Below are 11,061 nucleotides of genomic sequence, written 5' to 3'. Positions count from 1 at the left end.
CAAAGGAAGGGAAGATACTCTGGAGCTTTTTGTGATAATCTATGAGGAGGTGTCTTTCTGGAATATCTTCCTCCCACCTCTCTATCTTTAAATGCCCCTGCTCTGTGTTCTCTTAGCACCCTGAACTTAACCTATTACGTGTTGGTCAAAATGTGGGGCCACTGCTCATTTACTTTTCTGTATACACTTACACTACAAGTCAGACTATAAGTTTTGTGTGAGCAGGGTCCTTGGTCTCCATTTTGATATATCCTCCATATCCAGTGGCTAGCAGAAACAGACTCTATCTTAGATTTGTAAATCCCAACTTTCTACTCCTTTTGATGGCCAATTGCAGTGTTGTATAAAATGGTTAACTTAAGCAAACTCTAAATCACTATCTGATTGAACACTGGCTTTGAAAGCAATTCTATAAAATACCAATAACTGGGCATTCATTCTGTACTCTCCATTTTCACTCATATCCAAAAGACAACACACCAAAGAAAAATTTGTACACACACACACACAAAATTTGTACACTGAAAAACAAAAATGAACCATTCATGTATGAAGCTCCCATTTCCCCCCAAATAACAGACTAAACCTGAAAGACTGTGTTCAAAAGATAAATTAGAAAAAAGTCACCAAGACCATGGCCTGATTCTTCCTGCTTGATTTTGCAGAGCACAGTATCGCTTTCCTTTTTCTTTACTGTTACAAGTGAATATATTCTACATCCTGTCAGACTGACTTTTAGGGACACGACAATACAATTTTTAGAAATTTGCAAGTTCCTCACAGTTTTATCGAGGCAAATAACTACATTTCCCTTTGTAACTAAAGTTGTGGAGAGATACTTTGAGACTGAAATGTCTCCCTTGTTCCTTTTCGATTTTTCACATGCCAGTTTTAGCATCCATTGATAATTCTTGCCTGAATCAATGTTACTCTGATGGTTGAAAAGTGGAGATTTATTAATATTAGTTTGTTAATATTTATTTATTAGTGTTGAGTTTATTAATATTAATATTGAAGTTTATTAATATTAAACTCTACGATTATTGTTAGCTGACACTTTGTCAGGAAGAAACTTTCCTTCTGTATTTATTTATTCACTCACTCATTCATCTGTTTATTCATTCATATTATTGTGGACTTATGCATTCCAATTTTATCCAATGGGTTATGATTCATTATTGTCATTGCTTATTTTGATGCTCAGTTTGTCCCTGATTTATCCAGCGGGAGGCTCTTCATACTAGTTTCTGTGTTCTTTTAATACATCTCTATTAGATTTTGGTACTTTGTTGCTTTACAGCAGAGCAATATGTTAGATGCTGATTCTGTACCTTCCCTGATCAAGCATTTGTTCTGTTTAGAGACAAATGGTGTTTAAACCAAAATATGAATGGTAGGTGGAATGAGCTGTGTTTAGTGTAACTCTGCAAGTAGGTACTTTAATGAGAGAATATTCATGTTTATAAAATATCCATTTACATGTTTTTCTCTTGAGGATACCTGTCTGTGTACAACTGGTAGACCTGGTCTCTGTGAAGGGGCCAATGCTCTGTGCCCAAGGTACATTAGCCCTGAGTGTCATTGGTGACCCCCTTCTAACTACTTTTTACCAACTCACATGACAATATCCTCAGGTTCCCATCAGTGATTGGTGAGACCCCATGAAAGGAAGAGTTGGGGCCTGGTGTGAGGGGGAAACAAGTCCTAATACGTTGTCAACACAATTTGGTTTTGATGCCAGTCTAGCTTCCTTAAAGTAGGACTCCTGTCTCATTTGCTTCCTTCATACTGTGTCTTGGTTGCAGCGACTAGCCTTCCATTTCATCCTAACTTTCCAGACTTGCATGCCTTGAGGATGAGGCATACAAGAGTTTCACACTCAAGAAACTAATGGTCTTCAAACCCCAATAATTGTCATTGTGGCACGTTATGTACTTTAGGGTTTACATGTAAGTTCTCATTTAATCTTCTCTACAAGTTAAGGAACTTGCTTAGGATTGTACAGATAGTGAGTGGTCAAGAATTGAATTTAGGGGGCACCTGGGTGGCTCAGTCATTGGGCGTCTGCCTTCGGCTCGGGTCATGGTCCCCGGTCCTGGGATCGAGCCCCGCATCGGGCTCCCTGCTCTGTGGGAGGCCTGCTTCTCCCTCCCCCACTCTCCCACCTTGTGTTCTCTCTCTCGCTGTTTCTCTCTCTCTGTCAAATAAATAAATAAATCTTAAAAAGAAAAAAGAATTGAATTTAGACTGTCTGTTTCTAGAGTCCATACTCTTAACACTTGCTTTTCAGAGACTCAGTCTGTTTGTGTAAGAAAGAGCACATATATTCATCTTGTGTAATATCCAAGTTCCTACTGCCTTTGAGCTGGGTAAATTCATACATTCCCTCTCATTTAGAAAAATTTGCAAAAAGATATGTCAAGAGAAAGACCTTAAAGATTTTTCTCCTTGTTTATTGTATTGAACAAGGGTTAGTTATATAAATATCTGTGGGACCTGCTGAACTCTCATAATATGGATTGTACAATAATATATTTAGAAAATGTTTATTTGAGGTTATATTCTAAACCTCAACCTGGTGATCTAACACATGCAGAGAATTTAATGCCTGGCAGATATAGAAAGTGCTAAATAAATGTTGAACAAATCCCTAGTGAGACCTTAAAATATTAAATTATGCAGTATTTTAAAAAAGATTTATTTATTTATTTGAGAGAGACAGAGAGAAAGACAAAGAGAGTGCACAAATGGGAAGGGCAGAGGGAGAAGAAGAGAGTTCTAAGCAGACTCTATGTAGAGCACAGAGACCCAGGTAGGGCTTGATCTCATGACCCTGAGATCACGAACTGAGCTGAAACCAAGAGTTGATTGCCTAACCAACTGAGCGACCCAGGTGCCCCTGCAATGTTTTGTTCTTAATTTAATTTTAGAAATAATTTTTCTTAAATTTGCAAAAGTAATGCTCAAGTACTATAGGAGTATGTAAAGGTAGAGATAAGCAAAAGATTTTAAAAAATTCATGATTCTACTACCTAGAGAAAACTACTCTTGGGATTTTAGTGTATATTCTTTCAGAATTTTTTTTTTTTTTGGTGTATAGTTGTAATAGCTTAGACCATTTTACAAAAACTATATATAATCTATATAGATTATATATATAGTACATATACACATTGTGTGTGTGTGTACTATATATATATATATATATACATATATATAGGCACAGAGAGAGACAGATGTGATCATATTAAGTACAACTTTGTGACTTTATTTTTCATTCTGTAACATACTGTAAACAGCTTTTTATGTGATTAAATTTTCATCAAAATCATTTTTAATAACTATATTCATTGTATTTAAAGCTAAAAGATCAGTGGAATGATGCAAAATGTTTCTGTTTGCTGCACAGAAAGACACTATTTCCTTCTTCCAAAGAATTTTTTTAACTATGATATGTTCATCTGATGATCCTGAATTCCTTTTCTAAATTCTAAGAGTAGCTTTGTCTTTGATTTATTCTTAGTGTCAATTCTGCATATTCCTCCCACTACCTTAGTTCAGTTTTCCTGGTCTCCATCCTTCTCTTTCATCTTTTATCAAAAGTCTAAGTCTAGACATTCTAGCCTCATATATGCTTTACACTTCTCTTTACCTAAGAAAGAAGTCTACATCCCAGGCAGGTAAATAAAGAAGCAACTGTATCTCTTCCCCTTTATCATCCCCACTCTAACCTCAAAGGAAAGGGATAGTTTATAGGATAGATGAGAAATTGGGAGAATGAACTTATGTGGTTCAGTGTGGCCAAACCCCCTTTGTATCACCATTAGCCCCATTTCTGGTTAGGACAGGCACATTCTCAGGATTCTCATTCATTTCTTCCATCTGTAACCTTTCTCCCTTATAAGAGACTACCAACTGTTGTCCTGCTTAGTTTCGACGTGTATTCATTAATTTAGTCCGCGAAGTGCCACAGGGGATTACAGGTCCTACTGTACATCCAAGCTGGGTCTTTCAATTTTATCAGCAATAAAGCTGGACTTTTTTCCCTGACTTCTGTGCTGAATTTCTCAGTTGCTTCTAGAATCAGAAGTGGGAGAGAGATATGACTTTTTACCATTACTAACTCTTCCCAACTATCTCCCATCCCTCCCTGTTATGCATACAATAATTCAAATCTCAACTTCATTTGCCATTCCCCAAATATGCAGTGCTTTCCCCCCCCTTCTGATAGCCTTTTTATTTCTTTTTGTTGATTCCCTTTACTCAGAATGTCCTCTTGATTTTCTCTGCTGGTAACCTCTACTTATACTCAAACCTAATAGCAATGCATTTCTAAAACCATATCATAAAACAGATTGTATATTTCCATAGTAACAATGTAATAATTGGAGAATGCTTCTGAATAAAGATCTAGCACAAAATAACCTGTTAAAACAACCAAAGATACACTTTCTAGAATACCCTATAATGATTTTTTTAGGGGAAAATCATTTCCCAATCTTTGAAAAGTGTGCAAAAAGCTATTCCATGTACTGATTTCATATGAAGTATCGAAAGCAATAAAGTGAAGAGAGAGTCCATGAAAAACAGAACCCTTCATAACACTGCCCAATTTAAACAAACACTATTTTAATCATTAGTAAAAATAATTACTGTGTTATAAGATTCCTTAGATGTTAAATATAATCCCTTTATTGTTATTATTATTTTTTACTATGGCCCAGAGTGCATTAAAAAGCTGACCAGATAATTCACTGGATACCTTTCTTTTAAGCCAGTAAAGAAGTTTATTATTCATTCTACTAAGCAGTGTCATGAAGCTTACTTAAAAAGAGGAGTCATGGAAGAATTGAAAGTTTTAAAAACTTCATGTAGGAGTATGAATAATCTGTGGAAATGGAAATGTTTATTCATTTTTCCTCAAACCATATCCAAACATTTCCTTGAAAGGGGAAAAATCATTCACAACAGAGCAAAACTTTGGCGGGGAGAGTTTGTTACATCCCTCTAAGAAGGTGATTTTGGTAGATGTGTCTGCCCTCATCCTGGGGATAACAGAAATTTGTCCCATAGCCTGAATGATGTTTATGTCTCCACTCCCTGTCTATAGCCCCCTGAATATCCAGTCCCTATTATACCAAGTGGAGTTATTGTCGGCAAACAGCAACCATTGGTTCTGGCTAATTCTGGCAAAAGATGGAATTAACTGGCAAGAAATTGGGGGTAATTAACAGACACTTAGAGCAGTCTGGGGAACCAGCTTTTGGAGACAGGGAGGATCTAGGGGAGGCCAGGTGGTAGAATCACAGCCAAGTTATAGCACAGAACCGTCTGGTTATGCTGCATTGGTTGCTTCTGTTGGCACCATCAATACCCAACACATTATCAGCTGGTAGTCCTTTTGTCTTTGTCTTTGCCAAAATGAAATATTAATTGTTCTGTTTCTCTGTTTCTTTGTGTCACTTGCCCCACACTTAAAATCCTTCATGGGAATATCTGATAGACTGAGTTCAGTCTTAACATTCTTTGAGGAAGTTTCACAGAAGGAAGCTGAGTCTGGTTCCAAACAAGGCTCACATAAGTGCAGTTTCCCAAAATAAAAGGAGTGCTAATGTTGGACAGTCAGTATTTCTATTAGTTACATGTTAAATATCTGTGTATTCTAGGTGTCTAACTATGTATCTACATTACATATTTGAAAGGGCAGGAATTGTGTCTGTTTTGATTGTTTTATTCTTTGAGCAAAATACAGGCCCTAGAATGTGGCAAATGCTTTTTTTTTTTTTTAAGATCTTTATTTATTTATTTATTTGACAGAGAGAAACCACAAGTAGGCAGAGAGAGAGAGGAGGAAGCAGGCTCCCCACTGAGCAGAGAGCCCGACGCGGGACTCGATCCCAGGACCCTGAGACCACGACCCCAGCCGAAGGCAGAGGCCCAACCCACTGAGCCACCCAAGCGCCTCACAGATGCTCTGTCTATATCTATTGAACCTTCTCTATTTCTACATTTGTTAGGTTATATCTCTAATTCATAGTTTTTTTCCATGGCAGATGCTGACTTCTGGATATTTTCTTCAGATTTACCCTCTGATAATATCTGAAGATAATTTTTTCAGATCTGATAATAGTTTACCTATTATCTTCTCACCTGTGTCTAATAGGCTAACCCATTTGTAGAGTTTCTCATTTCAACTATCATGTTTTCATTTCTAAAAGTTATATTTGATTCTTTTAAAAATCTGCCCTCTAAAATTTGATCGGGCCTTCATTACAGTTTCATTGCTTTTTCTTTTTTTTTTGAATACATTAAATAAATTATTTTGTATTCTGTCCCTGATATGTCTAATAATTTTGCAGGTCTGGTCCTGTAGCTTGTGGTTTATCATTAATGATGATTTTCATTCCTGGTGGCTTATTTTGTATTTGTTTAGTGCTTTTCATGAAGAGCTCATGATCCCCAGGTAGTTATCTCCGGAAATTCTTTGACATTTGGAGCTAACTTGTATTTTCCAGAGAGGAGATATATATATATATACACACACACACATATTCATATGTATATATATATATATAAAATATATAAATCATATTACAAATATATATATTTATGAGTATATAAATCATATTACAAATATATGTATATATATAAATATTAAAAATTTGTTACCTATTACACACACACATATATATATATTTGGTTATATCTATAATATGATTTTTTTTTTTTTGCCTGAAATGCAAGTTGTTAGAAGTTCTCAGGGGTATTTTATCTCTTTCTCTTGCCAGAGCCAAGGCCAAGTTAGACATATATCTTTGTCTTTTTCCTGTGCGTTTTTTTTTTTTTTCTCTAATTTAGCCGTGGAAGATGTTTCCTTTTGAAGATCCAGTATTACCAGTTAGTAGTGGTTCCAAACTCCCAGGCTTCTAAGATTTAGTCATGAAAAGATTTATCCCAGGATTTATCTCTTGTGTCCTACATAGACAACTCCGTTAAAACCCAACTCTGGGGTTATGGACATTGGGGAAGGTATGTGCTGTGAAGTGTGTAAACCTGGCGATTCATAGAACTGTACCCCTGGGGATTAAAATATATTATATGTTTATAAAAAATTAAAAATTAAAAAAAAAACCAACTCTGGGGCATAGGGAATCTACTAGTTCCCAAGGGCAAACTCTAGGTCCAGTGCCTGTGTACCCCTCTGAAGTATTACTTTATCTTTTATCTTTTGCTCCCACAGGAGTTCACTTAGTTTCTGCCACCTCAAACATGAACAGAAAAATGATTTTTATATTTTACCCCGAATTCTTACTTTTGTTCTATCAGGAGAGCTTTGTGTCTGAGTGTAAATTTTGCAAGAGTTCTGGAAATAGCTGGCCTTAACACTTACTGGATGACAAATAAATGAGTAAGTTGATTTCTACTCTAACGAACACAGATAGTTCTCAGTCTTTCATTGCTGGGCAGTTGCCACACATCTGCTATGCTGTTATTCAAGAGGGGGAAATTAAGTGGATATGAAATTATGTGTACTAAAAAGAAATACTTATTTTCTTCAAAAAATTAAACCTAAAAACATCTAATATGGCAACAAAAGGAGATTTTCTGCACAGTAAGGGGGAACTGGACTAAGTAAGTCAAATGTGTACTAAAAATCCCCTTGGCCACTTCCCTTGAGTATTTTCCCCTGACGTCTACCAACTAACATATAGGTGCTAGAGGGCTTCTGCACCCCCTTAATATTGGGTAAATGACTATAAACTTGCTGTCCTGTGGTACACTTGAGACAAGGCCAGGGGGTTCCAATATGACTGTCCTCAAGGCAAGAGGATGATAAAAGAGAAATAAGATTGGAGGGGGAGGGGAGACGGGGACAGTCAGAGAGAGAGAGAGGTAAAAGCTGTAACCTTTTAGTGGTGAACCTTGGAAGTCACAAAGCCGTTCATGCTTTTTTGTTTAGAGACATCCCAAGTCCTTGCGTAGATGCCAGGGTAAGCATCTCTTTATTTGAGGAGTGTCAGTCCTACTGTTGTACCAAGAACATGTGGGATGCAAGATGTGTGTGTGCGTGTGTGCACAAGTGTGTGTGTGTGTGTGTGTGCGTGTGTGTGTGTGTGTGTGTGTGTATGTGTGGATGCTGCTATGGTCATCTTTGGAAAACAAAACAAAACAATCTTCCATACACATGTGCATTGTATAATTGTTATAAATATAATATTACATTAGAAAACATCCAACAAAATGGCACAATGCCAGGCATTCTGTAGTTGCTCCATATCCATTAATTCTTTTACCTCTTAATCGCCTTCCTTTATGTAAGAAATAAAGGGAGTTTTATTTTAAGAGACACAAGATGGATGAAAAATAAAAATGATTTTTTTTTAATGTGCTACCATACTGAGTTGTTAGGTCAGTAAATTCCCATTTTACAACTTAGGGAAGTATGGCTTAAAGATGCTTAATAATTTTAGTGTTGAAGTAGTTGGTCAGATGATTTATTAAACTATTTGTTTTTGTTCTCGATTTACATTTTAACATCTCAAGTGTAACATAAGGATATAGCTTTATGAATTTTTACATAATGAACACATCCATGTAATCAGAAACAGAACATTGTCAACATCTCTGAAGCATCCTTCATATCCCTTTCTAGTCACTAGCCTCTGACAGATCAAGCATGAGTAACTGCTATCTGACTTCTAACACCACAGATCAGTTTCCTTATTTTTGAAAGCCACATAAATGGAATCATAAAGTGTGTGCTCTTTTGTGCTTGGTTTCTTTTGCTTCAAAATAGATTTGTGACCTTTATCTCTGCTATTAACTTTCATGGCTCTATGAAATTCTACTTTATTAATAGCAATTTATTATCCAGTCTATAGTTGGTTGACATATGGGTTGTTTTTTCTTCTTGGTTATTATGTGTAATGATGCTATGAAACTTCTTGACATGTCTTTAGATAGCACGTGTACTTATTATTTATTTTTTAATTTTTTTATTAAATTGATTTATTTATTTTCAGAAAAACAGTATTCATTATTTTTTCACCACACCCAGTGCTCCATGCAATCTGTGTCTCTATAATACCCACCACCTGGTACCCCAACCTCCCACCCCCCTTCAAACCCCTCGGATTGTTTTTCAGAGTCCATAGTCTCTCATGGTTCACCTCCCCTTCCAATTTACCCCAGCTCCCTTCTCCTCTCTAACACCCCTTGTCCTCCATGATATTTGTTATGCTCCACAAATAAGTGAAACCATATGATAATTGACTCTCTCTGCTTGACTTATTTCACTCAGCATAATCTCTTCCAGTCCCATTCATGTTGCTACAAAAGTTGGGTATTTATCCTTTCTGATGGAGGCATAATACTCCATAGTGTATATGGACTACATCTTACTTATTTTTTTTTTAAGATTTTATTTATTCACTTGACAGACAGAGATCACAAGTAGGCAGAGAGGAAGACAGAGAGAGAGAGAGGAGGAAGCAGGCTCCCTGCTGAGCAGAGAGCCTGATGCAGGGCTCGATCCCAGGATCCTGGGATCATGAGCTGAGCTGAAGGCAGAAACTTTAACCCACTGAGCCACCCAGGCGCCCCATGTGTACTTATTTTTATTGGCTATGCACCTGGCAGTAGAATTGATGGGTCAAAATATATGTACATGTCCAAATTTGTTAAATATTACCAATCAATTTATTGTACCATAAAGAATGATATTCAAGAATGTTGTACCACTATACCAATGGTTACACTGTAAAATCGTACCAATGTTTAATCCTTGTATCTATATAATTCTTCTCCCTCTATTCCTCTTCTGCCTATTGTAGGCAGGTAGCTAGGGTTTGTATTTCTTTGCTTTAGAGTTTTTGGCAAGGTATAAATCAGAAAAAGCTTGCCCCAAGTGCCCTTCCCAGTTTTGAACATAAATCTACTGAAGATATAATATTGGTTGGTCAGGAGGAGAAGGTTCAGTAAAGGAGAACTTTGAGAGCAAGGAGGGTGAAAGACAGAAATGCTCCCTTAGTCAGAATGTGGACGGAGGTCAGTGGGTCTAGGAGACGTAGGGGCTGGAGGACCTGAGTAGATGCTTATGCTCTTTTTAGTAGGGTGGCCATATAATTTCTTATCCAAATCCAGACACTTTTGAGAGTGAGAGAGTGTGCTCTTAATAATTATACAGGGATAATAGATGTAAATCAAAACTATTCCCGGAAAACTGGGATTATTTTAGGCAGCCTCAGTTAACTTACAAATGCAGTTGCTTACATGCCTTTGAAAGTTTCTTAGAATATTCATGTAGCAGATCATATGGAGAGCAGCTTTGTCATCTGGAGAATGACAGGATTAAAACATTTAGGTACATCTCCTGTCCCATCTTGGCCTGCACACATCCATAGAGTAACTTTATGCAGGTGTATGTGTGCTCCCTTGCATATGTGTTGGTATATTTTAATCTCTTTATATATAGCAAAGGTCTGTCTATGGCCCTTAATAGAGCTGAGGGTAGGTGGTGGTTGTGGTGATGGTGGTGTGGTGTCTCCACTGTTCTGAGCAGCACAGGCTGTTAGAAACATTTTGTCTGAGGTGCTCTCTGTAGCAGCTACAACTCTGATCTAAATTGATTTTGGTCCTATTAGCAAAACTCCTTTTGAGTATTTGGAAATGGTGGCTAAAATAGGGTTTAGGTCATTTTTTTTAAAGTCAAGCTTCAGTGCCAAGAGTTAATAAAGAAGAAAAATAAGCCCCCACACTCAGCAGTGAATGGCATGAAATCCCTAGGGAAGTTTGAGTAGAACACCTGAGTCCCAAGATGCTAGATCCAGGCTATAAACAAAGACAGTGCAATTTGCACTGTTTCTAAGACTTCCTTATAGAAACAAGTCTCTAAGAAATTCCCAGGGGAAATTGTGTCTAAACAGACCCCTGAGATCATCAAGTAGCATAAACTTCTCTGTGATATGCCAGCTGGGATTCTGGTAAAAATGAGAGTTACTAATTTTTTTTTTCCCCTCCTGAAGTTGGTGTAGACCATATGGGAAAATCCACAAACAGAAA

Source organism: Neovison vison, chromosome 7 (assembly GCF_020171115.1).
Source record: "Neovison vison isolate M4711 chromosome 7, ASM_NN_V1, whole genome shotgun sequence".
Lineage (NCBI taxonomy): Eukaryota > Metazoa > Chordata > Mammalia > Carnivora > Mustelidae > Neogale > Neogale vison.
This window is presented reverse-complemented; position numbering follows the sequence as displayed.